Below are 14,383 nucleotides of genomic sequence, written 5' to 3' on the forward strand. Positions count from 1 at the left end.
CCCAACATTTGCATCCCAATCACCAGCAGTTATCAATACACCTTGATTGCATGTTTGATCAATATAAGACTGAAGAAGTTGGTTGTTGCTGCTAAGTTCCATCAAGTTGGTTCCAACCTTTAGCAACTTTGTATAGGTTTCCATGGAGTGACAGGTGAGCTTGAACCACAGACCTTATGGTTCAAACCAACTCTGCAGTCCAGAACATTAATCCATAATTTTACACAAGGACTCCAAAGAAGTTGGTAAAAATTTTCAATTTCATCACCACTGACTTTAGTTGTTGGTGCATAAATTTGAATAATAGCTGGATTGACTGGTCTCCCTTTTAGGTGTATAGATATTATCCTATCAGAGGCAGCATTATACTTCAAGATATAGCTTGAAGTGCTAATTTTAATGACGAATTGGACACCATTCCTCTTTAATTTGTCATTCCTCACATATTAAACATGTGGTTGTCAGGTTCAAAATTACCAATACCAGTACATTTTAGCTATTGATGATTATGCATTCATTCCATTTCATTTTTCACAACTTCCAATGTCCTAGATTCTTACATTGTACATTCCATGCACTGATTATTAATGGATTTTTACAGCAGTTTACCCTCATTTTGGGTTGTGCCCCGTCAGCAAATGAATGTTCTGAAAACTTCATTTTATTTGTGGTATTAAGGTCAACCCTACTTTGAGGAGGCAACTCTTTTCCAACAGGAGATGGCAACTCTTGCCCAACTGAGGTGGTACTATATCTGACAGTGTTCTTGTGCTCTTTATCATGTTTCAATATTCAACATTATGGTGCTATCTGACAGTGTTTTACTGCTATTCATAAGTTTTTCAGTGACTAAATAGTCAGAAGTAGCCAATCTCTCCTTCTTCCTAGTCTGTCTTAGTCTAGAGCCTCAACTAAAACCTGTCTATCATGGGTGACTCTACTGGTATTTAAAATACTGGTTGGAATGGCTTCCAGAATAATAGCAAAACAAGCCCCCACAGTATGGTTAACTGACTGACAAGTGGTGGAGTTCAGTTATTAGTGTCTAATTAATCAAATCTGTTCTTCAAATGATCTCTAAATTTTGGTGTGATATATTCAAAGTCATTACTTTGACTGTCAAGGAATTGTTTTCTTCAGCTCCAGCCTGAACTTGCATATGAGCAACGATGGTCTGTTTCACAATCTGCCCTTGGCCTTGTGTTGACTAATGATATGGAGTTTTCCTATGGTCTCTTTCCACAGATGTAATCAATTTGATGTTTGTGTATTCCATGTGGTGAGGTTCATGTGTATAGTCATATTTTATGGTGTTTAAAAAGGTATGCAATAAACAAGTCATTGGTATTGCAAAATTCTATCATTGCAATATCTAGCACATTTCTATCTCTAAGCATCATTTTCCAAAGACTGATACTTCATCTTTGTTTTCAAACTTTGCATTCAAATCACAAGTGATTTTTAATACATTCTCATTGCATCTTTCATCAATTGCTGATGGAAGAAGTTGGTCACAGACTTCAATGTTTGGTATGTAAATTTGAAGAATAGCTGTATTAACTGGACTTCCTTGTAAGTACATAGATATTATCCAATCAGAGACAGCACTGTACTTCAAGATACATTTTGAAATGTTTGTTTTGATGATGAATTTGACACCATTTTAAATTTGTCTTTGTCATTCCTGAAATAGTAAACCATGTGATTATCAGATTCACAATGGCCAATATCAGTCCATTACATATTCCTAATGTCTAGTATAGCAATGTTTATGTGCTCCATTTCACTTTTGACAAATTCCAATTTTCCTGGATCCATACTTTATACATTCCATGTTTTGAAGACAACTCTCTGGCCAACTGATGGGAAGAAATTCATATTTGTGCCCATTCCAAAGAGTGGTGACCCAACAGAATGTGGTCATCATCAGACAATATTTTTGATATCTCATGAAACTAAAGTTTTACTAAAAGTCATACATATATGGCTACAAACATATATTGACAGAGAACTTCCAGAGGTTCAAGCCGGATTCAGAAGAGGCCATGGAATGAAGGTTATTATTGCTGATGTCAGATGGATCTTGGCTGAAAGTAGAGAATATCACAAAGATATTTATCTGTGCTTTTTTGACTACACAAAGGCTTTCAATTGTGTGGATCATAAGAAGCTATGGACAACATTGTGAAGTATGAGTATTCTGGAACAATATTTGTGCTCATGAGGAATCTGTACATGGACCAAGAGGCAGTTGTTTGAACAGAACATTGGAACACTGAATGATTTAAAATTAAGAAAGGTATGCAATAAAGTTGTATTTTTTCCCCATACTTTTTCAACCTGTGTGCTGAGAAAATAATCCAAGAAGCTGAGTTATATGAAGAAAATTGTAACATCAGGATTGAAGGAAGACTCACTAACAACCTGTGATATGCAGGTGATACAACCTTGCTTGCTGAAAGTGAAAAAGGACTTAAAATATTTACTGATGAAGATCAAAGAGCATCTCAATGTAAAGAAAACAAAAATCCTCACCACTGGACCAATAAACAGCATTCTTATCAATGGAGAAAAGATTGAAGTTTTCAAGGACTTCATTCTTCTTGTATCAACCATCAACACTCATAGAAGCAGCATTAGGCAAATCTGCTACATAAGAACTTTTTAAAGTTTGAAGAGTAAAGATGTCAGCTTGAGGAGTAAGGTGCACCTGACCCAAGCCATGGTATTTTGCTCAGAAGTAGTCTATCTCTCCTTTTCCTAGTGTGTTTTTGTATGGAAGCTCATTGGAAACCAATGCACCATATGCTTGCATTTACAAGACTGGTGCCCAAGCTTCCAGCATTGCAGCAACATGAAAGTTACCATAATAAAACAAACTGATAGAAAAATCAGGTAGAGGGAGCAATTTGTCTTTTGTTTGGGGTCTTCCAGTTTCAAATTTGTCCTATCATCCTCTGTAGTATGTAAAACTTGGCTGATTTTTATATTTTCTTGAAAAGTCTCTCCAGCTACAGTTTCTACCCATTCATATTCAGTTCAGGAACCTTTCTTCAAGCACAAAAGTTCTAGTAGATGGTACTTTTCCCCTCCTGGAATATAAGCTTATATTCTTCATTGTCATTGTTGTGAAGTGCCAATGACTCAGTTTTAACTCATAGTGATCCTGTATAGGATTTGTGAAGAGTGGCTTGTGAATTTGAACTGCTGACTTTACTGTTAGCAGTCCAGTGCTTATCCTACAGCACTGCATCAGGACTCCACATTCTTTATTGGTCACTGAGAAAAACATGACATTCCGTTTGTTGATTGTGTTATCATTGGTATTTTTATCATAATTTTGAAGGATTATTTGCATTGTTCTCCATCTACACTAGAAGAGGAAATCAATGAAATATCAGCTGTAGCTTATATTCATAATTTTATATATATTTTTTTATCATGAATAGATCTTTTCATAGTAAATAAACTTTTGGACTTCTGCACCTAGATTTCCTCCTAAATGAATTAAATCACTTCATCCAGAAAGCATTTTTTAAAATCCAAGGGGCAGTAAGATGGACAAAAGAAAAGTCCTCAATGGGTTCTGCAGTTACATATATATATTTTTTAATTTTCACTCAACAATCTTCCACCTTCTCCTCTGTCTCCTCTTCTCTCTCTTCATTTAACACACAGAAATAGAGATTAGGGTAAGAGGTCAGAACAAGACAGAATAGGGTCAAACTAAGGAATAGTAAGTACTCATTTACCTAGCTTCAGTGGCTTTATGATCAAATCTTGACTAGAGGAACATAATGACATTTAATAAAGGAAGCAAGTGTAAATTGCTACAATTGGATGAACTTGACCTGAACGTGACACACTAACCAGAGAAGCAGTGACACCAGAGATGGAGGCAGAGGCGGTGGCATGAAGAGATTGAGCAGCTGAGGACTCTAGATCATGGAAAGAGAAAAGTTGTGTGCTGGTGGTCAGGAGACTGGCTTCCAGAATATGTCCTATGGTTGTTTAAATAATTCTATATCCTTGCGTAGTTTTTGTTTGTTTGTTTTGTTTTTGTTTTTGCACATCATGGGTGGGGGAGAGGGGAGTTTTCTTTTTTTTTTTTTTTTTTTTTAACTGTTTTATTGTGAATTATGTGATAGTTTACATGGGAGAACATCAGCTTTACATTCATCCTATCAGATATAGTTTCATTGTCATGGTTACAATCCCCTCTATGCATCATCAACCAACCAACCCTGCAAGCCTGCCTCCAGGTCGTCAGCATACAGCTCTTTCACTCTCTGGGTCTAGAGTCCCCAGTCACTCCATCTCTCCATATCATCATCTCTGCCTCCATCTCTGACATCACTGTTTCTCTGAGTAGCGTCCCATATTCCACTCTTCTCTAAGGGGTTTTCTTGATAGCAAAAATAATCTGTGATGATTTGGGAGGAGGAGGAAATTATACATGTGCTATAGGGTAGACACACAAGGGTATGGGTGACAGGACAGTCAATATACAACAGGAGGGAGGTTGGCAGAACAAAGATAAGGGTGTCGGGAGACACAGAGAAGAAGGGAAGAATGCAGTGTTGCAAGCATATAATGAAGCAAAGTTTATTATTTGTTGAATATGAAATTGATGATCTGTTCTGTTAACCTTCACTCAATTCACAATAAAAAATTGAAAAAAAAAAAAAAATCAGCAAGGAAGTAGCCAGTTTGGAGGCAAAGAATTGGGCTGGACTGTGAAGAAAGAAGGAAAACAACAACAAAAACAAAGCAAAAACCACACTATACTTTTACTTGGTATTATATGATGGGGGCTTCAAATGTTAATGGGAAAACACCCTTATCTTTCTATTCCATTCCCCACAAACTTTTGAAGCCCCCTCATGAATTAAGCCTATGGAAACTTTAAATGCTGAAATTGAATTCATAGTTATAGTTCTCTGTTTAATTTCTGGAATGTAAAGATGGAAAGATGATGGAGCATAGGAGGACACAGGAGTATGGTAGAAAAAGGGTAGGCTGTTTGCATTGGCAAGTTAAGAAAGGAACCTATTGAGAAGTCTTACCACAAACCCTCACCATGGATCTGATTTTGTAACTGAATCTTTGCCTCTTCTAGCTCCAAGATTAGACACATTTTAAAAGTTTTAACCAGGAGCTACTCCTCATTCCCAAACTCCTCCATCCCCAACACCAAAAACCTTCCAACACCACACATACACTCACACAAAATCAATTTAGAAGTCTTTTCAGCTTTCCCAGACAGGTCCAAGGTGTGCATTGAGTATTTCCAGGGAGTCCTAGTGTGGTGCTGTAAGATAAGTACTGGACTGCTAACTATGAGGTCAGCAGTTCAAAGCCACCAACCATTCTCAGAAACCCTGTCACTATGAGTTGAAAACTACTTGATGGCACACAATAACAACAGCATGCATGTGTGTTTCATCTTTTGAGCTACTTTAAGAAACAAGGGTTCCCAGTGTATATTAAATTTTAACTCAATTTTGAATTCATCAGCCCAAATCCCTATGTATTTCTGTTGTAATTCTACCCTCCAGCATAAATAGTTCTTCTACTTTTAACAAATCTTTGTAGCTGTCTGCAGAGTCACAAGCTTTATATATCCTCTGATATCATGTTTTTAAATCTCTTGAGCAGTGAATGGTCCCTAGAAGCTGTCTGAAAAGTAGTCTTTTTAGTATTTGACAATCTATGGATCCTGTATAAGCACAGATTAAAAAAAAAAAAAAATTAAGACTATGAAGCATCTTTAGTAAACTCAGAAAATCCTGAGGGAAAACGAACATTCTATCCCAAGGAATCATCTTGGATTAGTAGTTTTTATCTTGCTGAGAGTGATGGTAAATAGGACTAGTCACATTGGGGAAAACTCTCAAATGTATTTTATTTAATACTTAAATCCATTTCTTTACATTATAGTAGTTTAAGTGAACTTTCTAATTTGTTAACGTAAAAGGGAGTCCCGGTGTGGTGCTGTAGGTTAATGTGTTGTACCACAAGGCTGATTTGAACTGCAAGATCAGCGGTTCAAGCTCACATGGTGTTACTTGGAAACCCTATATGAGGTTGCTAGGAGTTGGAACTGACTCCATGGCTTTTAACAATAACAACAGAAGGATTAGCTACTTAAAATTGTCTCTGGAAGTGAAATACCTAGACTGAGGTCTTTCTATTTATACCAGGGTTTTTTAAGCCTTTCTTATAAGGAATCAGGATGACAGCAAATGACTTTATATTCATGAAAGACAATCAACAATGTATCAAAGAACAAAGCAAATCCAGTTATTTTTCTTTAAAACAAAAACACAAAAATTCTGCATTCAATACCTTTAAGAATAATCTGCTAAATTATAAACATTAGTGGGCAATCATTTTCTTTTTCTTCTAGTTACAGGCTTCCAGACATTCTTTTAGTGAATTATCTTTCCTCCATTGTTGAGACTGTAAATCAGTATACATTGCCTTCTTCTAGGAAAAAATGCCATTCACTCTAGGCCAACCAGTACATATGGACTTTGAGTTTTGAGTCAATGAATGGGGGAATAAAACTGTTCTTTGCCATCAACATCATGTTGTCAGATCTGTCACTTTTCTCCTATCATCCAGCTACCCTTCCCTGAAATGAACCTGTATCAACCCTTCCTAGTCTGATCCTCAATCTCATTGATTGTGGAGACATCTTTTATATTTTAAACAAATTCACTTTTAATTAAACTATCAAAGGTTTATTGGCACTGTTTCCTACTAAAGAAACCTAACTTGTACGAATGTGAGGGGATTCAAAATGGCTGTGGAATAATTGGATTAAAAAGTAATGGATTTTTTCCAATGAATTTTTTTAATCCTCCTCAGATTCTTCAAAAGAGTAGATGGTTTTAAGAATAGCTACTTTATAATATGCTTCCACTTTCTTAGTAATATAAATGCTTATTTTGTGTAATAAAATTATATTCTATTGTGCATATCAAAGTTCTGAAAGGGTTGATTAATACTTGGTGACATTGCAACCAAATACAAAAATTTAGTTGGGAAATTATCTCAATTGGTACAATCAATCTTCTAAGTGGAGAAATGGATGGATTAGTAAGAGAACAAAACTGTAGTATTCCAAAACTGTATTACCTTAAGGAGCCCAGGTGCTGCAACAGTTATGCATGTGACTGCTAGGTGAACAATTGATACTTCAAGCTCACCCAACAGCTCTGTAGGAGAAGGCTATAGCAATATGCTTCCATATGTCACATGAAGTTGCTATGAGTGGGAATTAACTCTATAGAACTTCACACAACATTAGTTCTTTAAAACTGTAGTTGCAACAGATACCTATAGATTACCAGCAATTATTCAAATAGGTGAGTCATCTGGGATACTCTTCACTGCCATGAAGAATTGTGATCTAGTCTATTTTTATTTTTCAGCTTCTTCAGTCTCTTTCACTCTCTCTCTTAGTTGTTTGTTTGTTTTTCAGTTTATATTTTTGATAGAAACAGGTGCCCAGAGACATATTATTTGACTATAAGGAAAAACACCAATGCCAGAACAATGATAAATAACAACTGAAATTTGGTCTCATTCTTAGAGAATCAATAAGGAAACAGGACTCAGGATTTTAAAAAGCACTATGATTGGGACACCACTCTTTAATTCTGGCTAATTACTGCCAAGTAGGATGATTTGTCCTGTGTTGTTGTATCTTCTGACTTTTGAAAATGTAACAGTACTGATGTTTGCCTTAAATGTTAAATAATCTACTATATATTGGCAATAATTTAACTAAAATATATGGGGTTAACCAAGAAAATAAGTATTCATTCTGTTCTGAATTGATTCAGGATTTGAGTTGTGATATTTGAAAAAGATTCAAGGCACTCAAAACACTTATTAAGAATATCATCTATGCATGAAGCAAATAATTTTACAAACCTATGCTGTACTTCTTGAACATGGAATCAGTCCCCTAGGTCAGCCAGACATGACTATGCAGATCCTACCTAGCAAGTGATGGAAGATGAGCATAGAAAAGAAAACTTTTTTGGGATGGGGGGCGTGGGAGGGTGGAGGGGCAGGGTTTTCATTTGCTGGCTGCTCTGGACAACATATTAATACACTGTTAGGCTGGAGAGCACTTGCGATATGCAGATGATACAACCTTGCTTGTTGAAAGTGAAGAGGATTTCAAATATTTACTGATGAAGATCAAAGAGCACAACCTTCGGTATGGATTATACTCAATGTCAAGAAAACAAAAATCTTCATCACTGGACCAATAAACAGCATTCTTATCAATGGAGAAAAGATTGAAGTTGTCAAGGATTCTTCTTGGATCAACTATCAACACTCATGGAAGCAGCAGTCAAGAAATCAAATGACATACTGCATTAGGCAAATCTGCTGCACAAGACCTTTTTAAAGTGTTGAAGAGCAAAGACGTCAGCTTGAGGACTAAGGTGCACCTGACCAAAGCCATGGTATTTTCAATAACCTCATATGCATGCTAAAGCTGGACAGTGAATGAGGAAGACCATAGAAGAATTGATGCTTTTGAGTTATGGTGTTGGAGGAAACTATTGAAAGTACCATGGGCTGCCAAAAGCACCAATAGATTTGTTTTGGAAGAAGTACAGCCAGAGTGCTCCTTGGAGGCCAAGATGGCCAAACTTTGTCTCTCATACTTTGGTCATATTGTCAGGAGGGACCAGTCGCTGGAGGAGGATATCATGTTTGGAAAGGTAGAGAGTCAGAGAAAAAGAGGAAGACCCCAAACGAGATAGATTGGCCAGGTGGCAGCATCGATGGACTCAAATGTGGCAACAATAGTGATGTTGGCCAAGGATCAGGCAGTGTTTTGTTCTGCTGTGTATAGGGTCATTATTAGTCCCTATGGACTCAACTCGATGGCACCTAACAACAACAACAAAGGCTGGAGAGTGAGTATTTTCTGGCTTAGGGAGTGGGTTGATCTCAAGGCTATACCTAGTAATTGATTTACTTTAAATTTAAATATAAATACTTCAAACTCAGGAGAGCTGGTAGTACAATAGTTAAGCTATTGGCTGTTAACTGAAAGGTCAGTGCTTTGAACCAGTTACTCTGTGGGATAAGAGAAGTGGCAATTCACTCTAGGAAATAATAAAGCCTAGAGAACTCTATAGGCCAGTATGTTGCTATGAGTTGTCAGAAAACAGCAACAAACTCATGATGTGTATTCATCTTGTCTTTAAGTGAACAAATGAGTATTGTGTCAATGTCAAGTTGTTGTTAGACCACTGCATTTTTACTACATAGGTTACCTAGAAAAATGAACCACCATTTTGCCATTGAGCATTTTCCAAGAAGAGAGTAAGACTGACATTGCTGTTCAGGTGCATTAATCAAACTACTATAGCTTTGGGCAGGTAGTTTCCAAAATATATCAGCTTCATTTACACCCAACAGCAACAAGAGTTGGTGCGGATTTTTTTTTTTTCTTTTTTCTTTTACTGAGATACAAGGCTTCCTAGAACTAGGACAGAAAGTGGGTTTTTACACACATGACTTTTAGGAAAAGGGTTAGAAGTGGGAGATGAAATGTCAAAGTGAATGTTTGTATTATAATGATTACAAGGAAGAAAGAAAGAACCCAATTTGATATAGGGGCCAGATTAAAATCCCTGAGGCAAAAAAGAGGACACAGCACAAAATCAAATAATATGATAAACAATCTTCTCTCCAAAACATATGCCGCATAAGTCTAAATGTGACTTAAGAAAATAAAACATATTACTCTTGAAACCTTTTTTGTTTCAATAAATGCAGCTATGCTATTTATTGATTTTAAGCGGTCAGGTTTTGTTCCCTAGGTGCTGTGCACATTGACATTTAAAATGAATGCAATTAATTCAGATTCATGAAATATATGTATCCTGAAAATAGAATAAATTTGCTAACTTGAGTTTTTATAACTCATGCACTGATGGAGTATAATATGTGTAGTAAATCTGATGTGTTTATTAATTGTTTTTAATCTGAGTTAATACCATGTTCCCAAATTCCTATTATTAAGCTGATTTATGCCAGCACTATCAGAGTAAATATGATTTCTTACTAACACAGAAGCATAATATAATATAGAGTTACGTATTTGTGCATTTAATGGTAATGCAGTGGGTCATTATGCATGTTATTTCTTTTGTATTTTAATTCTCACATTGAAATGTTAGTTTGTGTGTCTGTGTTTTATAAAATAAGTACCTCTCTGGGATGTAAATCTAGTAAGATAGGGTAGATAAGAAATTTGCCTTGAATCTTCACTTGCACGAAAAAACATGTTGAATGTGTGTTAATTTGGAGTTATTTAGGCACTGAAGGAAATTATGAAGAGTGGACAGTATCCAGAGTCCACCCTTCAACTTCAGTAAGTTAAAAGGAAGGGCAAATGGGAGAATCAATGGACATGAAGGAAGGGTTGACAATTGCCTGATAACTTGGAGATGGCTTTTAGGTTAGCAGTAATGAGTTCAGATTGATACTGAAGAAGGATAAGGCCTTATTATTGTGAGAGGAGTAGACAAGACCTGACAAGGCCTAGCCAAATGATTGGCATTGTCTGCAAGAATGGTAGGACACAGCAATGAAGCCACAGTTAGTTGGCAGTAGGAAAAAAAAACCCAAAACCAAACACTCAAGCGTTGTCCTAAATTACTGAGTCTGACAAGGAATATCACAGAGACAGATGGAGGACCCGTTCAGTACATGGAATCTAAGTAGGCTAGGGCAAAGAGGCAACTAAAGGGCATTTGGAGCAAGGTGTAAGACAACTTTTGTTGTTACCTGTGGAAAATGTACTGTTTGTCTTTTTCTTAATGGGTTTTGAGGTAAAATGGGCTTAAAATGGCTTCTCTTTTTCATGACTCATTTTCTTTACAGAATCTGCCCTCTTCCATAAACATTTTTTTAGAAATGATTTCAATTAATAATAATAATAAACCCTTCAACTTTAATGCAGTTGCATGGTCACCTAATGGGATGAGGCATATTTTCTTTAAGTAAAGATACTATTAACAATATTTTAAAAGTTTTGCAAAAAAGCTAATTTTACCAAAGTTTTAAAACTGACTGGAAGCACAGTTAATAAATTGGCAGAAAGTCTCTGAAAGTTCCTTCTCATTTGCAGGCCACCACTGTCCAATATTACAAGAATCCAGTTTGACTCTTCATACTTTCTCCAGGGAGTATGTTTATTCTTGCAGACAGTAGGATTAATGGCTATGCACAGAAGAAAACTGCCGGAAAGAGTTTACTTCTTACAGTTCTACTCTCTGTCTTTGCGATGTAAGCTTTTTGCTGCTGGTTTAAATGGTGTGATGTTTCAGTTTATTTATAACAGAACACAGAACCTATTTAGCTAGTTAAGCAGATAAAGGACAAATTAAAGGGTGTACAAATAGTCCTGGTGGTACAACAGATAAACCTAGGTGGCTCTATGAGTTAATGCGCTAGACTGTAAGGTTGTTTTGAACCACAAGGTCAGCGGTTCGAGCTAAATAACTACTCCTTAGAAACCCTATACAAGGTCGTTATGAGTTAAAACTGCCTCCACAGAACTTAACAACAACAACTAAATGAAAGGATGGTGGTTCAAATCCACCCAGCTCCTCTGTAGGAAAAAGATTTGGCAATCTACTTCTGTAAAGATTAAAAACTTAAAAACCTTATGGAGCAGTTCTCCTCAGCCACAAAGGTCACTAAGTCAAAATCTATTCTGGGCAACCCCCAATTTTTTTTACAGGGCTGAGGAAACAGACATTAGAATGAGCTGTTTAAACAAAGAGCTGGCCAAAGAAATGCTAGCCAAAGAAATGCTGCTGCCTCTGGTACATCTGGAAGCTGTTAACTATTGCTGCCTCCTCCCCCACAATTTTCTTTCTCTCTCTCTCTCTTTTTTTGTCAGCAAACAGTTCTTACTAAGGAGCCCTGGTTTTGTAATGATTAAGTGTTCAAGCTGTTAACCAAAAAACAGGTAGCTGGAACCCACCCCACCTTTTGCTCCCTTAAAGGTTTACAATCCAGGAAACCAAATGAAGGCAGTTCTCCTCTGTCTCTTAAGATCGCTATGTGTGGGAATCAACTTGATGGTACACAACAACTTATTCTTGTTGTCTCTTCAATCAACAACTCCAGTAATTACAGCTGTTGCTTACTGAAAACCTGGGTTAGATGGGAAAAGATCCAAAATGTAGAGGTCCGAACAGAATGAGAAGAATTGTTTTGAACCTCATAGCTCAGTGCAGCTACTTGGATAGGTGGTGTTGTTGTTAAGTGCTGTAGAGTCGATTTCAACTCATAGCAATCCTACATAGGGTTTCCCAGGAGCAACTGGTAGGTTTGAACAGAAGATCTTGTGATTCAAACCAATCTTGTAGTCCAGTGCTCCACACCAGAACTCTATGTGGGTAGGCTGTTGTTAACTGCCGTCAGTTCCTACTCATAGTGACCATGTCTAGGGTTTCCCAGAAGCGGCTGGTGGGTTTGAACTGCCAACCAAGTGATTCAAAACGACCTTGTGGTCCAGTGAATTATCTAGGCAGATCTGGCCATTTCAGTCCTGCACAAGTTCTCAATCTATCACGTCTTGTTCCCCTTATAGTCTCTCATTAAACACATTTGTTGTTAACTGCGGTAGAGTCAGTTTTGACTTATGGTGACACTCTAAGGAGCATAATGGTTATCAATCGGGCTGCGAACCACAAGGTTAGCAGTTAGAAACTACCAGCTGTTCCGCGGGAGAAAGATGAGGCTTTCTGCTCCCTTAAAGATTTACAGCCTCGGAAACTCTGTACCAACTCGATATGAGTTGGAACCGACTCCACATCACATAACAACGACAACAACATGGAGTCCTGGTGTGCGGGCTGTGGGTAAAATGCGCCAGACTTCAAAGCCGTTTGAACTTCAAGGTCGGCGGTTCAAACTCACCAGTTGCTCATCAGAAACCCTATACAGGGTCGTTATGGGTCAGAATCAACTCGACTTAACAATAACATAGGATTTCTGATGAGCAACTGGTGTGTTTGGACAGCAGACCTTTCGGTTCAAACCGACCTTTCTTTCCAGTGCTTATCCTATAGTGCCACACCAAGACGTCCATTAAAGACCTGTTAGGTGCTGTCAACTATGTTCTGACCCATAGCTACACTGTATGGAGTTTCCAAGGAGCTTGAACCACCAACCTTGTGGTTCAAATGACTTTGCAGTCCAATGCATTAACCCACAGAACCACACCAGGACTCCATTAAGCACATTTCCTGTGATAAAACTAAGATATGGTAAATAGTATATGGTATCAGAACTCAGTGATTATGCTGTTGTTGTTATTGTTGCTGTTGTTGCTGTTGTGGAGTGCTGTCAAGTCCATTCTGACTCCCCGTGACCCTGTGTAGGGTTTCTGAGAGGAGCTGCTTATGGAGTAGGATTACAGATTGAATTGTGTCCCCCACCAAAAAAACCCCACAAAATACTGAAGTCCTAATCTTTGTACTTGTGACTGTGATCCTGTTTGCAAGTCCTCTTATGTTATGTTAATGATGCCATGCTGATAAAGGGTGGTTGCAAATTTACTTCTTTGTGAGTGGTGGTGGTAGTTGTAGTCATGTGTCATGGAGTTGGTTTTGACCAATAGTGACCCTGCATATGATTTCTAAGGCTGTAAATTTTTATGGAAGCAGAAAACCTCATTTTGATCCAGCAGAGAAGCTGGTAGATTTGAACTGTTGACCTTGCTGTTAGCAACCCACTACACTACCAGACCTCCTTTTCTTCTGAGTAGCGTATTATATAAAGGAAAAACCAATGTGAAGAGAGACCAAAGTAGAACAGGAAGATGCCATGTGAGGTTTGCATACAAACCAAGGAATACTCTAGAAATGCCTGTAGCTGCCAGAAACTGAGACAAGAAAGGAACATCCCTTAGAACTGACACCCTGATTTGGACTTTGTGCTTTCAGAGCTGTGAGAAAATAATTTTTTATTCTGTAAAGCCATCAACTTGTGGCATTTCTGTTATGGCAGCACTAGATAATTAAAACTGGCATAGGCTGTGGCTCTATGATTTTAACCATAGTCTCTGCTCATAACTTCAGCTCTGCAGAGACATTAGACATGTACAGAATCTGCATATAACACTGCAATAAATCCTCCAGATTCTATGATTCAACACAAGGGGCTGCTGTCTCAGAAAGGTGTGAGACGTTGACGTGTCTGTTCTATGAAATAATAATATTGAAATAAGAATTAAGAAAACTGATATATACTCATGCATTTCCAAAAGAGAATAAGGTTTTATTTTGGTTATTATTTTATACAGTGAAATTCTTTTCTTGCAAGA

This window comes from Chrysochloris asiatica, unplaced genomic scaffold (assembly GCF_000296735.1).
Source record: "Chrysochloris asiatica unplaced genomic scaffold, ChrAsi1.0 scaffold00416, whole genome shotgun sequence".
NCBI lineage: Eukaryota > Metazoa > Chordata > Mammalia > Afrosoricida > Chrysochloridae > Chrysochloris > Chrysochloris asiatica.